We start from the raw sequence: 19,374 nt of genomic DNA on the forward strand, positions 1-19,374 counted from the left end.
ATGATATAAAAACTATAATTTTTTACCATTTTCCGTCAGTGAAGAATTACGGCCTCTAATAATTTTATTGGCTATGAAAAATATAAAATTTCTAATGGTGATCAGCTAAATTCACTATGACAATAACATGGAAGAGAGTATCAATTCTATAGTCAAAATATATTACTATTTTTATTTATTAAAAAATGTTTATTTTTAAATAATATATTTGATAATAATATATATATATATATATATATATAATTTTTCTTCCCACGCATAACTACAGTCTACACATAAATATTTTTAAACCATATCAACTATTAATTTCTTTTCCCAGTAAATGCGGAATACAATATAAAGTTCTACTGTAGCTCATCAGGCCCATTCCAGGCCACACCGCCTAAATAGCCCATGAGGCCCAATCACAACCCGATGACAAACCTATCGCAGTGAAAAAAAATGACACAATAACAATATACTGCTTTGTTGGCTAATAACAGCCCATGATGGCCCAAGGAGATATCCCAATAAAATAACAAATAAAGTCATGGTAATCCAAATTAAGCAGCTAGCTAGGTTGCAGCTATTATTTTAAAAAATTGTAGCTTGATTCACATAACAAAGCTAAGAGTATAGAAATATGGACAAAGTTAGCGGCATGGTCATCCAAAGTAATTAATTAATTCATTACAGTAAAAAAGGTTTTTAGAAGTGGTTTTTAAAACCGCCTCTTAGAACCACCTAGTAATAGTATGATGTCGGCTCCACAAATTAAAGCCAGTTTGAAACAACTGTTGGAGTAAGTTTTAGATTTTTAGCAGTTAGTTTAGAGGCTGTTATAACCGTTTTTAAAACATTAGAGTTTAAAAATTGTTCATGTTTTTGAGGTGGTTATAATCTCCTCAAAAACTAATAATTTATTAAAATATGTTCATATTGTAGATGCGGCTTTAACCCTTTAAAGCCATGATAATTTTTAAACTTCTTATAAACCATGATAATTTTTCGCCTTAATAACTAATAATTTTTCCTCCTTTTAGAGGCAGTTATAACCGCTTCTAAACTTGCTCATTAACTAAATTGAATTTAGTGTGTTCCTCTACTAATCATAAACAAAGTTTTTGAGCTGCAAATCTATAAGAGAAATTTTGGAAGACTATTAAAAATATCTAACTTCAATTTCATTAATTTTTATTAACAAGTAATGAACATCTCGAGTACAATGTATTTTTCTCAATTACACAAAGTAAAGAACTTCACACCGTTTTATCTACCTCCATCACAATGTATTTTTTGCTTAATTATTATACAAAGTAAAGAGCTTCTTGGGGCCTCCTAATCTTTAAGCCTCTTGATGAACTATGTTTCCATTGAGAAGCAAGTGATATGTTTGATTCCTATCAGCATATGAAAAAAATCACAAATACACCATGAAACTCTTCCAATTGGGCATTGAACATCACTTGGCCAATTTACCTTGATCTTGGTATAAACAATGTTTCTAATAAAAAAAGTCAATATAAAAATACTACCGAAACCCTAGAAATTGTTGGAGAACTTCTCAAACATAATCAAGAAACAATTCATAGACAAGTAAACTACAACCACTTAGCAGGATCTGAAAAAAGTAATCAAGAAATTGTTCTTTAATTGCTTAACTTGATTTAGGAAATCCAAAACCTTACTATCCAGATATAACTTATCACATAAAATTCTCACAGTGTTTTGGCAAAAATAGTCTCATATAATAAGTAAATTAAATTAACAGATCATAATTCTATTAGCAAAGAACATAATAGAATCAAAATGATTTAATCTACAAAACAATATATTTCTGTAGTTCTCCATTTTACAAAGTTAATCTGATTTAATCCACAAACAATCATTCAAACACAAAATTAATTCAAAAACTTTAGCAAGAGAAACTTTCAATGTTTTGAGCAGCTTCTCAATTCCACAAGACTTTTGACTACCAGTAAGTTTATCAACCTTAATACTAAATCTCAGAGCCAGAGGTGATCACATAACCTCTAGTTTAATGAAGCATATTTTTTCAATATTTTGACTGGGATGGCATCAAGTAAATAGTTATCTTTTAAGAATCTGCCCAAATAATTCTTAAAAGCTCATCAAAGAAACAACAAGATTCAAAATAAAATGAACAGCATAAATATTCTTATTTGTAAATCGATCAGCCATGTCATGATAAGTAAGAAATTAGAAGAAAGCACAACATATAATAAATTTTGCATATGTCACTTGAAGTAAAATTAAAATAATAGAAAGTATATATACTTGGTCACATACTAGCACAGTTCATGGCTAAATCTTTATTTGCTGTAATCCTGATATCTGAAAGATCATGAGGGTATAGTATTATATAGCATCTAATGCAGGTGAGGCAAACAATAACAGCAGTAACAATAACAATAACAAGATATGTTGTTCCCTGTCACACTCTCCACTGCCATTGCTTTTGCAAATGCCACCTATTTTTAAGCCAAAAGAGAAATATATGTTGCATAACAAGATTGCATGGTTCCACATGACTAGTTGGGACCACAACAAGCTGAGATTGAATGCAAGAATCACACAACAATACAAATTTTGCAAGCAGTGAACCATAAAGTGGCCCTACAAAAAAATCGACTATTCCTAAATCAAAATAATCAACATAAGTCAAGAGAAACTCTCAGTGCTTATGTGATCACCTCTAAAATATTACCAAACAAATTGAATATTTCTTTTGCTTCATTTTACCAATTTATGTCTTTTGAGCATACAAACAGTAATGTTTTGTGCCATGTTAGGATATACAGAAATATTGAGGCACAACCAAAATTCAGTAGATATTGAATCTCAACATATGCTTTCTTGATGGGTTTGTAACTAGCAGGCATGCAGATATATATATATATATATATATACAAACCTGGTTGCATACCTGAACCTTTGTATTCTTCCAACTTATTGACTATCATGCTTTCGAATGATGCAGATGAAGCAACATGACAACTTACAAAAAGGTAATAGAAGAAAAAAAATCTTGAAAAGAATGGAAAAGGTAGGCACATTTTAATCTTGCCAAATTGCATTTTCTTTCTACAAGTTGTATTAATGTCCTTGGCCTAGTGCAACCTGTTTGTCTTTGAACTACAATTTAGAACCTGATATTGTGATTCCTTACATACATGTATTTATCATAAGAAAAATTCTTTTATAATTCAGGATATTAAGAGATTCATGTTTTGCTTTTCAACTCATCTGTTGCTAGACTATCAATACTCTCATCGGAAATCAATCAAACCATTGTAATTTAACATGAGAGAAATCTGCATCACAAACAAAATACACTTACCGAGATTCTATAACATACATAAGGCCATAATGAAAGTGAAAGTTTTGAGCCTGTGAAAACAAAATAAGGTAGATAGCACATAATAGTGCAACAACTCAACACAATTTCTTAGTCAGATAACTTCAATAGTCAAAAGAAATGAAAGAGTCTAAAAGCAAGGACACAAAAATAAAAATAGCCAAAGTTTATTAGTGTAAGCGATGCTGTAGTTTGTCCATGAACTTTTAAAGAAGGATACCTTAATGTCATATTGTAACACTTAAAAAGTAAATTCAAAATCAACTGAATTATTTCTGATTCAATAAAAGCTAGCCAAGGTTATGCTAAATACTCTTAAACAACAAAAGTATCAGAGCATGAGATACTTAAATTTTACCATCAACTTCATTGCCATCAATGCACCACCCCTTTCAGTCTCCAAATCTATCTCCCAGCCAACACTGTTATCAAGAATTGTCTCCAGTTTAATAAACTAGGTACTACCCTGCATCAGTGTTGGACAAGCACAAGAAATAAATAATTTTCCCATACATCTCACATGGATATATAATTATCAATTCCAAATCATTTTTTTGACAAACCATACACTATATACTCCAACACCCCAAGTGATTAAATCCATAAACCAATTTCAAATAATTAAAATCTAAATCATCAATTCATAATAAATCTCAAAAATTGCTAGATTATATTTACCAAATTATGCTTCCTACAAATGGCCAACAACCTACTAGTATTACAAATGATAAATAATAACAAAGTAATTTTACCACAGAATGATGATGAACATGAATATTGCAATTGATTTTCCTTATCCCACAAGATATTGAGTTTAAAATTCAATATTGCCAAATATGATCAAACAATGGGGGAAAAAATAACAAAACAAAAACACATATGAGGCCATAAACCTCATATATACTGAAACCAGTTGAGGTATGAATGTTTTCACCTACACAAGAAAACCACCAATGCTCTGTATGAACCCAAAGGTCTTTAGAGTAAGTGCAAGCACAAATCAACATTCACTTTGCATTTACAATAAATTTGCATAATGCGCATTATTTGACCTGATTAACCAAAAGAGTCACATTAGAACCAGCTGCAAGTGCAACCACTTTAAACTTTTCTGGATTCTCAACCACTATAGCTAATGTCTGAAAGGCACCAAATTTACCAAGTTGAAAAAGAAGTTCCACAATATAAAGCAGTGGCTAATAGAAACATAAGAAAAAATTTCAAAGCTGATATTAGTTATCATGCATTAGGGAGCTATTTCTAAGGCATGATCTGCCAGATACAAAACTGGCCTCATAGATGTTCTTGCTCCACCAGGAGATTATATATATATATATATATATATATGAGTTCATGGAGTTGGGTTTTCATGATTGCTAATTTGTTAAATGTCTGGTTTGAGAGTTATATAGAGTTATATGGGGGAAAAGAAACAAAAGAGATGGTTCTAGCTTGATTTGTTTAATTTTAGTCAAACAACTTTGGGATTAGTAGTAAGTACAAAAACCTACATTTTGATTCATTTTTGAGTCCACTGAATGGTTGAGAGTTAAAACTTGATTAGAGTGGTGAGTACATGATTCTCTGAATTTGTTAGATTTTATGTTAGTATGACTTTTGATACAATCATCTCTTATGTTATAGAATGGTTTTGGTTTTGGATCTATGGAATGTTGGAAAGATGTTTGATTTCAGTAAATCTAGAGCATGGTGTGGTGTTCTATATTTGCTTCATTTGTATCAATTGCTGGAGATTTAGAAATATGGGCTTGAATTGTAAAGCTTTGTTGTTGACTGAACTCTCATTACCATACATTCAAGTCTCGTATTGAGCAATGAGCATGAGTGTATTCATATATGAATATTTTATGCATAACATCTATCAAGTTTTCAACTCTCAACCACTCTATCAGGGCTAATCAAATGAATGATTGTTGGTTTTGTACTTAATTACTGCTCCTTTCACAATTGAGTCTTCAGTCAACTCACTGTCGAGTATGCTGGATTCAGCTCACTTGGAGGTTTAGGAAGATCACCGTTGATATACTCCCCCCAACTTGTCTTTACTAAAGATGTACATTTTGACAACTTAAGACCATAAGGCATAGTTGTTGTTAGATCAAATTTGATGCCAATCCAGAGCCATTGAAGAATCATCGCCCGATGTAGGTTCTTGACATATATATTCAAAACTTCAACCGTCATTCTCACAGCCAAATCTTCAAGAATGGAACAAGTTTGCTCTTTTCCACCTTACATAGTCTAGGATGATTCTACCATGATTTCGATTCAAGCTTATACCGATCGACAAAGAGCAAACACAGATCTCAAACAAAGAGATAGCACAGAGTGCTATCTACTAGAAGCAACTCTGAAAGGTAAGATTAATCCTCAACAAGCAAAAGATCTTCAACCCACATCTTCACTTGCTACTCCAGATCTGTAAAAAGACAGAAGTGATCTACACAGAAAATGTAAGACCTGCAAACAGTTATTCAAAAGGATCCTTAGATCTAAGAAAATGGTGTGAGGCAATGGTGTTGGTGTCAGCAAGATGAAAGGTCTCTATCGCTGCCTAAAACTGTGATACCATGTGCGCAAAAGTTGGAGAGAAATTGGTATGCTGAAAAACAAAATGATATTCAGCAGAAACAGAGGTTGAAAAAGATAGCTAAGGCAAAGAGAAAATTTTCATTTCCCTTTAATCATATACACTATGGTGTCAGAGTATAACAATATATATATATAGAATACAGTTTAGACAAAATTATTAGGGCTACTAATTAAACCTCCAATTACTGTTCCTAAACAAACTCGTTCGAACATATATTATCAAAACCCCTAAGACGAAACAAAAAAAGAAACCAAAAGAATTCATAAATCACTACGGTGAAAACATTGTATCTGTGAATCTAAAGGAATGGGTCTAGCTTCTTTGCTCTCAAGGGATGAGGAGGCCGGAAACTCTCCAGATGCAAACCGGAGTTTGCACGGAGTTGGTTCAAAACTGAATCCCCTTTTTCTTTTTGTATGAACTCTAAAATGCTGCCAAGGATCTCCGAAGCAACACCAGATTCAAGTAGCTGTCCAGGCTCTTCCCCGCCTTCAAGAATTAATCTTCCGATCTCCTTCAAGGGCATGGGAGTATCCAATATTACTCTTGCACAAAGCCTTCCGAGAAACTCTGCTGCTTTAGGGGCGTCGTTAATTGCGTCCTCTAATGAAGACAGAACATTCTCAAAGCTGGAGGTATAAACAGAAACTCGCGTAAGTATGATGATTTAATTAAATAAAAGAGTAAAAGATAAGAGCAGTTAATACCCCTGGATGAGCTGTGTTTCACTTAACAAGTGATCTTGGGACTGGTTCAATTTCACAAGTAGTGTGGCCAAAAGATCCCTTTCCATATCTTTTCTCTCGAATGAGTCTGTGATCCACAGCGAAATCATGGTAGGAAAGAAGTTTGGAGAGTTCAACTCTTTGATGCACAATACAACTTCCTCATCATCCTTGGCACTGCAAGAAAATCATTTTTTTTTTCTTTTATCACTTCGCCAACGATCAATATAAGAGGTCAAATGTGTTTGGCTTAATGAATCACAACAAATCATCTTCAAAATGAAGATGCCTAGAAAATATGTTTCAGATAATATAATAAATCATTACAAAGATTTATGTATATATATACCTTTCAGCATGAGGATAAAAAGTGAATAATGAGAAAATATTTAAATGGCAACTTCAATTTCTTATCAGAAGGAATAATTAATGTTCAAGAAGTAATTAAGCATTTATCTTTTGTGATTGAATGTCTTGTCACGACAGAGCTACCCAAACATTAAAGCTCTGCTTCCCCAACCATGCACTAATCCTAACCACCCCCCTACCGACATACTGCATCACACTTTCACCAAAAAATTCGACTCCAACAATAAGCTCAACTCCTTCCCTCTAATATGAAATACACAACTTGGGAAAGAAGTGCAATTCATCGGCTCTAAATTGATCACCTAAATATCTACATTGCTATTAGAATACAATAATTAAATTTCACTCTAATAATTATCACAACTCTAATAGAGTAGAATAACATAAACCTCAGCTATTTTACAGAATATGCAAATGAAAGAAATGAAAGAAATGTAAAAAACAGTAGTTTGCTTGTTCAAGGTATTCATATGGATAAAAAGAGTATTCATATAAGGGCCATTTGTTTGCAAGACTAGACATCAAAATGACAACAGCCTAAAAATTTTCAAGGGTTTCAACATTTTCCCAAAATCACACTTACGGATTAAAAGAAGCATCTTTGATCCACAGATAATTTGGAATAAAATATTGAGAAGGGAATAAGATGAAGCACAATCCACCAATATATCTTAAAAACTAGTACACTCCCAATCTCTAAGCCTGTGTCCCTGCTGACGTAGGTTTTAGTATGTCGCTCTCTTGATTACTTCAATGCCTGTGGGATGAGCTACTCTCTGAGGTTTTGTTTCTTGCTAATCATAAATGTAATTCAGGTAAAAAACTTCACCAAATGCTGCCTAAAGCTCTCTCCAATAATTCTGCATTGTAACTCAAGAAAGTGGGACTTATCTCCAAGGCTATCAATTACTCACATAAAGGAATCAGATTTTTCAATTTTCAATCAAAGAATCCAATCCAAGGTTTGGTCTGGAATTCTGGAGGCAATTCATCATGCCCCTCCTCTAATAGTACAAATCCTGAACTGAACACTTCATCCAATAATGTAATGAAATATTAGCAAAGATGATTAAAGAATAAATACCATTCGGATTAAACATAAAAAGGGAAAAAGCATATTTTCAAAGTTAAAATATTCAGTCAACTCTAAGTAAGTGTTTCCTCTCCAGCAGAGAAGTTCATGCACACACACAAGCACACTCAGAGCATGCATGGACCTTTGCAAATATATATGGCAATGGCAATGGCAAGTGAAAAGAAAACTGATGATCAACATTTACAGGTAGTAGTAGTACCTGTAGTACTCCCTTATCGCAGACATGGATTTATCTCGAAGACCATCTTCACCCAAAGCCTTTGTAAGAGAAGATGTGGTTGGATCAGCTGGTACTGATCCCTGTATTCTCCCAGTAGAAGACGTAACTGAAGACTTATCAGCAGCATGATCTGTAATTGTGGAGTCCCTGATCCCAGAATAGGTTCTTTGGATAGTTGGTTGTTCATAAGATGTTCCTCCAAGCCTATCAAACACATCTCTAGACCTGACTTCATCTCTAGAGTTGTGTGGAGCAGAGCTGTAACCATTTAGGCCCGTTGTCATTCTTCGTAGGTCACCTGCACTTGAAAAAATTTCAGTAGGTAGGGGAGTGTTTGACGTCAATGGTTGTCCTCTGAAAGACATACCCCTTCCCAGACCACCTTTAGGGCCAAGGGTAATAGAATCATCATCAGAACTTCTTTGAGGCAGGGGTGAAGAGAAAGTTTTGCTCTCAAATGGATGTCTATCATCCACCCTGACATCCTGAGGGCCACGGGCCTGGACTGGAAAGCCACGAGAACCGCCCATCTGCTGGGGAGGAGAAGAAAGTATTGTAGAACCTCTAGGACCAAAATCAACAGCTGCTCCCCTTCTAGGTGTTGAGCTAATGACAGGACCACGAGCCAGTCTACTGGCTTGAGCTTGTCTTTCATGAGCCACATCTCTGTGTACCTCCTCAATTTTTCTTTTGGCCCCTCAATTTTTCCTCCTCTGTTGCCATCTGTTTTTTTCCTCAGATCAATCGCATCCTTCAGCATAAATCTCACTCGAGAAGATAACTTCGGATTGGTTGATAGCTTCAGCATCATATCAAAATATGCATCCATATGTTCCTTGGCCTTCGGATGATCTATCATCTGCCCAATTGTGCTCATCAATTTGCACAAGGCCTCTATATCTTCCTCATCCGGATTCGGATATTGCCCTAACAATTTCTTAATGCATTCGTGCATGATTCTCTCTGTCAACATTTTCTTTTTGTACAATTCACCAATTAACCTAATATTTCCCAGCATACGTCTGCGTGCCTTAATTCTTTTTTCTTCCCTCTCCCCTTCAGATTGTTTGATTTCACCTTCCTCTTCAGCCTTGTCAGCTTCAGCCTGCTCTCTTTCCCCTCTTTCAAATTCTTCCTGGCATTTGTTCAGTAACAACCTCTTAAAGGTGATCTTCTCATTATTCTCACTGAAATCAGGTAACTCCGAAGACAAATGAAAGCAGAAATCTGCATACATTTCACAGAATGTTGGTTCTGTCAAAGCTTTGTCAAAGATCTGTGAAATGACGCCGGTGAGAGTGACCGGATTATCAATATTTACCGTTTTGACTTGTTCAAATAGTTTCTCAAAATTCTGAGGTGTTAGTTTATTAAGTATGGATTTCAATTGTCTTTGCTTTGCCACTTCCACATCAGAAACTTTCCCAACTTCATATTTTTTTGCGGCCTTGTGCATCACCTGCAAAGGAGTCTGAGGTGATGGTACCAAACCCCGTTGGGCGCTTGGAGCACGATGCCACCGGTCAGCATCAATACCATTCTGTGGCACCCCTCCAGGGGAAGCCATAGCTTGAAGAGGTCCAGAGAGAATCCCACCAGCATACTGACTGGACAACTGACCACGTGGATTTCTTAAAACACCATGGTTAACTCCCTGTCCAGGGCGAAAAGACACAGCTGAAATCCCATGGGCAAGATCAAGCCCAGGACCAGATGAACCAGGAAATTTGGTCCATTTGTCATCATCCCCCACAACTATCCGACGGTCAACCCAAGGAGCTTTAGGAGACCTATCTGTACTCCTTCCCGGGCTTGGATGAGGTTCACGATCAACAGCATAAGATGCAGATACAGGGCCACTCATCAAAGCATTTGCTATACCATATCCAATTTCAAACCCTGCAGGAAGTTCCATACATTGTTCTGAAAATGTCATTAGAAAATCTCTGGAGTATTTCTTTCTACCAGTAGCTTCATTTCCATATTCATCAGGGTGCTTCTTAGCTTCATGAGCTCGGTGATTACTTTCGGAGTTTCCCAGTTTCAGTGTGGATATATCTGCAGCATCTTCCCAGTCATCCACTTCGCCTTTACTCACCTTATCTTCCGCAATGACAACAGCTTCCTTATTAAGATCATTCACAGAAATATTTTTTGTATCAACTGTTGTAGAAATGTCCTCGCTTTCAAATGGATTCAAAGGTTCAGGCTTCTCTTGTGGGCTCTTGTACGCATTGTAAAGATCAGAAGACCCAGCAGAGTCTGCTTTCGATAGGATTTCCCTTAGCTTCTTTTTTCCACTAGGGGTTTTAGACCTGGTTGGCTCCAAAATGAGCTTGTCCTTTGGCCCAGAATGTGTAACAGAAACCGGATTTCCGCTAGGCAGATCTGCAGGTTTACCTTCCTGATTCGGTCCAGTTCCAGATGAAACCATAGTTTGCCTGACGGTAGTCTCCTCCAGTGGTAAAGCAGGATCACTCGTGACAAAATCCCCATGGCTTGTGCTTTCACTGGTATCTGTAACACAATCTGTGAGTGAGATTTTGTCTACACTAGCATTTGTGTGTGAAAGATGGCTTAAAGAGTCTGATTTGACAATAGAATCATCTGAGGCAGCAACACAACTATCTGCTTTCTTGGGTTTTTGGTCAACTTCAAAACAAGAACTCACATCTACTGAGCAGACCTCAAGCTGCTCCTTTTCAGCATCATCTAACTGACAGGTTGCACTTTTGTCACAATCCTGTGGTCCTGCTACATCCCGTTTAACTAACGTAAATGGCTCTCCACCTTGAGCAGCAGTGGTGACTAATTTTACTATAGCATCAGAAATATCATCTTGCAACAAATCATTAGATGATTCATTCTTCTCATACACCTTCGGTTCTGATTTTGGCCCAACATTAACTAAATTAGGTTGAGGTTGAGGCTGAGAATGAGTGGAATCAGAGTTCTGCCTTGGAATTCTATCATCATGAAGAGCAACAGATATGGATGTCTCAACAGAATCCCTCTTCATGGAAGGAATTCCAATCATGATAGATGTGTCTTTGTCCAATACAGCTTCAGCGGGTATTGACAATGCAGGCACTGTTTCATGCTGAACAGCTCCAGCGGACTTGAGTTCATTATCACAAGACCCAGATTCCTGCTGAGGTGGTATATCTGATGTGCTGCGATTTTTGTTTGATGAAAACTTTGTCACCTCTGCAGACTTCAAACTGTCCTGCAACATTCCAGCAATTTGGCAAGGCAGACAAACTACAGTCAGATATTCACAGAAGATAAATCATACGGATTCTGACTTCTAACACTCTAAAGAATCACAGAGGATAAAACTAACCTGTTGTTGCTGCTGAGGTTGCACGTGCTTCAGATCCTTTTTGCTAGGTTTCTTTTGATGCTCCTTCAAAGAATTCGATCTTGCGATAGGCTCCTTTTTTCTGCCTTCAGTTCCTACTGCATCCCCTGCAGCTGAAACTGGAGCTGCTGAGACACTTTCATGCTCGGGCCTTTGTGGTGAAATAGCATCAGATGGAGCGGCAGACAATGATGTGGAGATGGATGGTTCAGAAACAGACACAGACTGTGACAAATTACTCTGCACACGAATCTCACTGCCCTTCCGCTGATGAGAATCAGTTACTGACAAGGACGATTTTGCTAGATTATGTGCCTCTGCGTCACTCACAGGTGCAGTTATCATCACTGAAGATGTTCCGATCTTATCTGCTTGTGAACCAATCAATGGCTTTATTAACACTGGCACTGAAGATGACGGAGCAGAGAATGATGAGGCTTCTGACTTGACTGATTCATGAACACCATGAAGAGGAGGTCCAGTTTTGATACCAGTAACAGGATTGAGAACGGGTGGACTCATATAGGGCACAGGCTGCCCACTCGGGCCAACTGTGTAACTATGTCTAGGAGCATGTGTGCTCATCGGGCCACTTGACAATGGAACAGACGGTGCGGTAGGATAGACAATATGCGGACCATAAGTATTAGGCTGTAATTGGGAGAAATAATTCATCTGATGAGGATGAGCATATGTCGGGAGAGGCTGAGATTGAGAGGTTAGGTTTGAAATTGGCCTTTGCCTGGAGGAACCACCATCTATAACGGAATCAGTTCTTTGGTCCAGCCTTAATTCTTCATGGGTATCTGGGTGAGTTATTTTAACTGTTGATTTGCGCTGACCTCCAAATTTTCCTGGCTGCTGTTGACCAAATTGTGGGCCAATTGCAATCCCCAGATTGCCCAACTGAGAAGGAAGTTGGTGACCTACTTGAGGTGCAAAACTGAAGCCTTGTCCCTGGTGCATTATTGCCTGTGCTTGCATCGGATGAGACTGAAGAGCAGAAACAAACATTTGCTGCGGAACTTGGGGTGCACCTCCAACAGGAAACGTTAAAGGCATTTGGAGTGAAGCCGCTGTAACACCCTGTGATGGCAACTGAATACCAGGGCCACCAAATTGCAATGATACGTGCGGTTGCTGAAAGGGCATCGACACGGGCACAGGTGGACCAGTCACGGGAAGAACAGAAGGTTTTGGAAGAGCCATGTTTGCGGGAGGAGGATTTTGTACATGCACTTCCTTCTTAGTTTGTGTTTGTGAATGACCCTCCCCAGGGTTGGATTGTCTCATAGCGCCCACATCTTTCCTTGTTTGTTGTTGCTGTTTAGGGGCAGCAGGCAAAGGCAATGTGGGCATAGCCCAAAACGGATCATGCCGAGCCTGAATTAAACCACCATAATATCATTATAACCAAGAGACAAACAGTGCAAGATTGCAAGTAAATGGTTCTTCCAAAAGAGGCATGGACAAAACATCCAACAAGAAGGCATTATGAAAATGCATTGTTGTACTAAATCACAAACCTGTACCATATTCAAATGCTAATAACACCTATCTCAGATGAATGGTATTTGCGGTACAAACAATGACAAGAAACATCAATTCAAATGCACAAATAATAGCCTAGATATAGATGTCACAAAAGCACACACAACTGATATACCTGGTCATTCTTCTGCTCATCCAAATTTGGCGGAGCTGAGCTTGTCCGAGCTGGAATCTACAACCCACAGTGGTATACTCAATCAATATAAATAAATCAAGATAAAAACCAAAATTTTACCAGCATAATCTTGAATAACATCCACCTGCATTCCATTCATAATCCCAGGACTTATTGTCCCAAACTGAAGTGTGTACTGCTTGGATGCATCCCCTGAAAACAATATTGCGGTAAAACAATGAAATAAATGTTAAATCAAACACTTGATTACAAACCCTGGTATAAAATACAAAGATAAAGTTCTACTTAAGACAGTCACAAAGCAGGAAAACACCACCAGTCCTCAAAATACATGCACAACAATGTACCACTTCAACAGCATAATTGAAGAAAGTGATCAAAGAATAGAACCTTTGGCAGGTGTCATGGGTGCTGCAGAGTCCGAAGCTCCAGCAGTAGGCTGAGATGACGGAGCCTTAGGAACCGCTCTTGAATTCCTTGATTAATCAACCGGTTTGCCAAATCAGCAAAGAGCAAAATTTTTTTTTTTCAGTATTTCAAAGAACAAAGAGCAAAGAACAAAGAAGAATCAAGACAACAACTTTTTGATGACCCCCGTTCCCAAATCAGCAAAGAACACCAATCCGGCCATAAAAGTAAGGAAAAGAATTTTTTTTTTTTTCAGTATTTCAGAGAACAAGAATTAATACGCACCTGCGGTTAAAGGAAACAGAGGCGGTGTTAGAAGAGGAGGAGTGAGGAGGAGGGGCGGCACCGCCGCCCTTCCCGCTGCCGGAAAACGACCTATGGTAGCCAGAGTTGCCGGATCTCCCGGATTTCCTCGGCTGACCCTCACTCTTCTCCGCCCTAGATTGATTGAAGGACATAAATTCCACCCTCGATTCACTCCCTCCTAGAAATCCACACAAACAACAAAATAAAAAATCCAAAAAAACCAGATCAAAATCCATCCCCAACCTCTTCATTTCCACAATCAAAACCCTAGATTCCCAACATTCATAAATCAACCCAAAAAGAAATCAATCAAATCATAAACAAATAAAAAACCTAGTAACTCCTCAAGCAAATCCCGCTTGAAGTATGCTTCGTTCTTCTCACAAGTCACAACCAAGGCTCGAATCGATTGGCGGGAATCATCACACCAGAGAAAGAGAGATAAAGAGGAAAACAAGGGTTTAAAGGAAGAAGGAAAAGAGAGAATAGAAGAACAAATGGATCGAAAAAGGAAAAATAAAAAAGAAGAGAGAGAGAGAGAGAGAGAGAGAGAGAAGAGTTTAAGAGAGAGAACCTTATGCGGGGGCGTTTTGGGAAGAGCGATGAAGTAACAAAGTGAGGAAATGAAGAGACAACAGCGAGACGGAGTGAGATCAGGGATTGATAATACTACCCCAAGCTTTGCTACCAACTTCCATTTTATTTGGGCCTTAATAATTCCAGCCCAAATAAGCCCTATATATATATATATATATAAAGAATTAGCAAAGGTACTCTTTCTCCTGAGATATGTGCTTTGATGCAAAAGTAATGACAGTAGACATGGTTGAATATCAAACAAAAAAAAATAATTTTATATAAATATATATAGTAAATTTGCCATATTTATAGAAATGACCTAAACTCTCATATATATATATATATATATTAACATCAGTTCTTCTGTGTGTACGAGGTGCAGTGCCAGAAATTATAGAATAAGAGATAAATTGCAAAAGAAAAAATTCAATTAATAAAATTTTCAAAATTTTTTAAAAATATATTTATATGTTAATTTATTGTTTAATTTATAAAAATCAGGATCAAATAATGATTTTTTTATAAAAACTATACTAAAAATATAATTTAATATATCATATAAACTAATTTGTTAAAAAACAAAGACTAAAACATAAATTTTTGAAAAAAAAATATTACATAAAGTAATTTTTAAAATATTATTTGATCAAATAATAATTTTTTGTATATTTTTTTAAAATTTATTATATTTTAAATTATAAATATTAATTTGTAAAAAAATTGATATTTTTAAATAAATAAAAACAAAAAAAACCGAGAGAGAGAGAGAGAGGAGAAAAGGAAGAAGGGGTGCGCCCCATTCTCCCTCTGTCCTACGTTGAACATGATATATTTAAAAAATTTGTGCACTATTTAACTATAGCAAGTCTGTTTTGTCTAGGAAAAAAAAATTTAACCCAAAAATAATAAATAAATAAATAAATAGAATAATGTTAAAGAGTCAAATGGGGATGAGGATAAATTGATAATAATTCAATAATAACCTCATTGCTATTTATCAATCAAAAGAATGAGTGTGTGTGTATATATATATATATATATATGGAAAGATTGAGTTGAGTTTGCTTAGATGTCAAGAAAGATTGAAGAGATATAATAAAAGAGGTTTAAAAAGAAATGATGTGTGACATAAATAAACAAGCATTTATAGCCACACACATGACATATCAACATTGGTCACAAACTCATTTATACTTTGCTAGTGCTGAGGTTTGTGGAAGAATGAGACAAGGGAATAAAATAGACCAACAAGAAACACAAAAGTGAAGAAGGTTTTGAATCTTTATCAATATATTCTGATATTTTAACAGCAGCTTCAAATGTATCACAGAAATTATAACATATATCTGTTGATGAATAGGCTTGTTCTTTCTTTGCAAACTCTTTTCTCATATGAATTTGGTCATGAAGAAAGTATCTCCAGGTCCTGAAATTTATATAAAATGAACACATTAAATTTATATGAGTTTTTTATACCTCCTGGGTCCAGTTAGTTATTTGTGTATGCTTTGCAGATATTCACAGTTAAAAACTTTGAAAGAGCTGCCAAAGGACAAGTCATAACTGGAAAGAAATATACAAAGATTACAGGGTTGAATCTACTTCTAGTCAATTGAACATAGTAATTGAATTCTCAACAATAAAGTGCTAAAAATAAGTGGAATATTGTGGTGTAAACTATGGAAAATCATTTAAACAGAGTTTGCCATTAAGAATTATGCAGAAACAGATTTCAAGGGTGAAATAAAGGTATTCAAACAACTTGTGGGGACTAAGTTATGCTGTTAATTTACGAAGTACAAAAGGCCAATTGCTTATGGCAGGTATATAGAATCGTTTTATAGCACAACAAGAACACATAACCAATGAACAAGTAGTCTATTAATAGTCGGACCCATTAAAATTTTTCATAAATAGTGAGAGTTTGAATCATGGGTGAGGACATATTTCTGGGAGTGTGAATAGTGGTTGTGTGTTGTTGGTCTTAGTGCCCATGTGTGCATAGACCCCACCCCCACTTTGCTCTGCCGATGTTTGTATATACCCTGCTCTTTTTAGCGGCCTAGCCGCTCATCTTGTTAATGAGATAAAAATCAAGTGCAACAAACATCATTTGAACAGTTCAATAAAAGAACCATTGCTGCTAAACCTCTTAGTGCCCATCAAAAATCAAAGAAAAAAATAAAATGGTTAAGCCAGTAGGTATGATAAATAGAAGATTAACGTGAATCATTATAAGTGAATTCCTCAACTGATTTCCTATAAAGTTGACATAACAACAACATTAATTTATAATTCATGACTTATGTCAAACATTAAATTTATAGGTTTTATAAGAACCATGCAATAAATTGGTCCAAATTAGAATAGTTCTCTTTAAAAAGAGAATAAATCGAAGAAAATCAACATAATCATTACCATATTAGCAAAAATCAATTCAAGTATTTGTCATAATTCTTACCATATTATTCAAGTCAATTAATTAATAGCTCTGTAGACATTATTAAATTGGATCTTCATTTACCAATCTATCAGGTATGATGCATCTTTGACTAGTAAAACTTCAAGTAAATTTGGAGATTTCAAAGTTTTTTGTTTTCCTTCCTTCATGAAACAAAAATATTTCAAATAAATGAAGCAGCAACTTTAGATAAAGCAGAATTAGTAGCACAGATCTAAGCTAATCAAGCCTTCATTAGAATAAAAAAAAACCATAATAAATGATTTGCATTATAATGAGAAATACATTAAGTGCTTTACAGAAAAGGTATGAATGATGATTCAGGGATTATTCATTTCAAATATGGAGCAATAAGCTAAATACATTCAATTGAGTTTAAATACCAGTAAAATGAATTTGGTCAGAGGAAGTATACTATGAAAGTTGATTGACAATTTGAAGCCTGAAGCAGAAACAATATCTCAGTCCATCTAAGGATAGTATACTTTTATAAACATATCTTTTAACTTATCATGGTCAACCATTTTACTCAAAATTTCCCCTTTAGAGAGTAAATTAGACTTGCACTCCTCTTCAGCTTGTGATGTATCTCATTTCACAATATTAGCATCAACATCTGAGAAAGAGTTTGGAGCACGTACCCAAAAGGCTCATAACACAATGGTATTGATCTCATTGCGAAAACCGAGTATGAGACATTAAAGAGGTTTCAAATTCAAGTCTTGCTAAACTCAGTAGTTGTAACAGGTTGTGGGTTTGGTCTTACTATCCAAATCATGTGTCATCGGGTGAAAGCACGAGAGCTAGATGATCAATTTATACTTGGTACAGATGCCCCTGATACAAGGGCGGACCCACATGGGTGGCAACCCGGGCTGGCCGGCCGGAAAACTTAGAAGAATTGTGTTCAATAAGATTTTTTATATGAATATTAATGTTTTATAATATTTTATTTGTACAAAGATAATATGTAATGGGTATGTGCTTGAGTGGTTTGTGAAAATTGGATGGTAGGAGCCTAGCATGGTTCAAATCCTAGAGTTTACAATGTTAAGTTTTTAATAACTTTAGTAATTTTTTTCAAAAAATTATGAAAATTATAAAAAAAAACAATGTTCTAAACTTTATAATTTTTTAATAATTAAGAAAAAACTAAATTGATAATGTGGCATGACAAATGTAAAAAATTTTATTAATGAAAAAAAAATTTTATTTAAAATTTTTTAAAATTTTAAGTTTTAATAAAATTTGAGAAATTGTTCAAAACATCCATCACAATGATAGTAGTTGACATTAACCCCCCTCACCGATGAGTTCTAGTTCTGCACTGGCCGTAGTTGGACTGAAGAGAGACCATAGTTAGGCTAAAAACTCCGGAAATTAAAAGTTAACGAATATGAGAATGTTAACTTTTATTTAAGCCCGGACTGAACTAAATGCATGGGTCCGTCACTGCCCTGATATAGTGCTTATCGATTTAGTCAAAAAGTTTGAGCTGAAAAAAGATGCATTAACTAATGATTGAATTCTCAAAACCCAGCAAAGATTTTGTATCAACCAATTGTCCAAGATTCACCTTCGTACTCATTTCTTCCACAAAAAAACAAAAGAAAGTTTTGGGATTAAATTTTAAAGGTATAAAAAGAGTTGGAGAGCTAGAAAAAGAAGGATTACATTTGAAAGAGAACCGTGACTTGAAAATGGGTTGGGAGTGTAAGCGCGTTTAATGGACCGCAAGAACATCCTAAGAAGAAAGATATTTTTGTGTGATTCATATGTTTTATTTATTTTATATTTTGAGGTGCATTATTTTTGTGTGAAATCTACGGACACAAATTACAAAGTTGCTGTTTGAAATGTACCGAATGCACAAGTAATACTGAGTTGTTTAAATATTTGACTCGTAACAGTTGAGGCATTTAACTAGTTTAAAAGTTAGACTTAAAGTGTAAATAAAATAAAAATTTATCTCTTGTGATTGATCTTTAACTAGTTCGACATGATCAATTAGAATGAAAAATGTTTTTAGTAATTGATCTTTTAGCAAAATAAAAACTTGCAATAAAAAATATTCTGCTTATAATTGTATACAATAAATATCTTAAAAAAAGTTACGACGGTTCATAGATTCTAACAAAAGCTAGACATAAAAAAAGAATTGGGATTCATGTTTTGTTTTTTTTTATTCGA

The 19,374-nt window shown here is 35.4% G+C and overlaps 1 pseudogene; it reads right to left on the reverse strand.

Moving 5' to 3' along the window:
• Window positions 1-6,230: 6,230 nt before the first annotated feature.
• Window positions 6,231-14,784, reverse strand: LOC120279565 (annotated as a pseudogene).
• Window positions 14,785-19,374: the final 4,590 nt, after the last annotated feature.

This window comes from Dioscorea cayenensis, chromosome 16 (genome assembly GCF_009730915.1).
Source record: "Dioscorea cayenensis subsp. rotundata cultivar TDr96_F1 chromosome 16, TDr96_F1_v2_PseudoChromosome.rev07_lg8_w22 25.fasta, whole genome shotgun sequence".
Taxonomy (NCBI): Eukaryota; Viridiplantae; Streptophyta; class Magnoliopsida; order Dioscoreales; family Dioscoreaceae; genus Dioscorea; species Dioscorea cayenensis.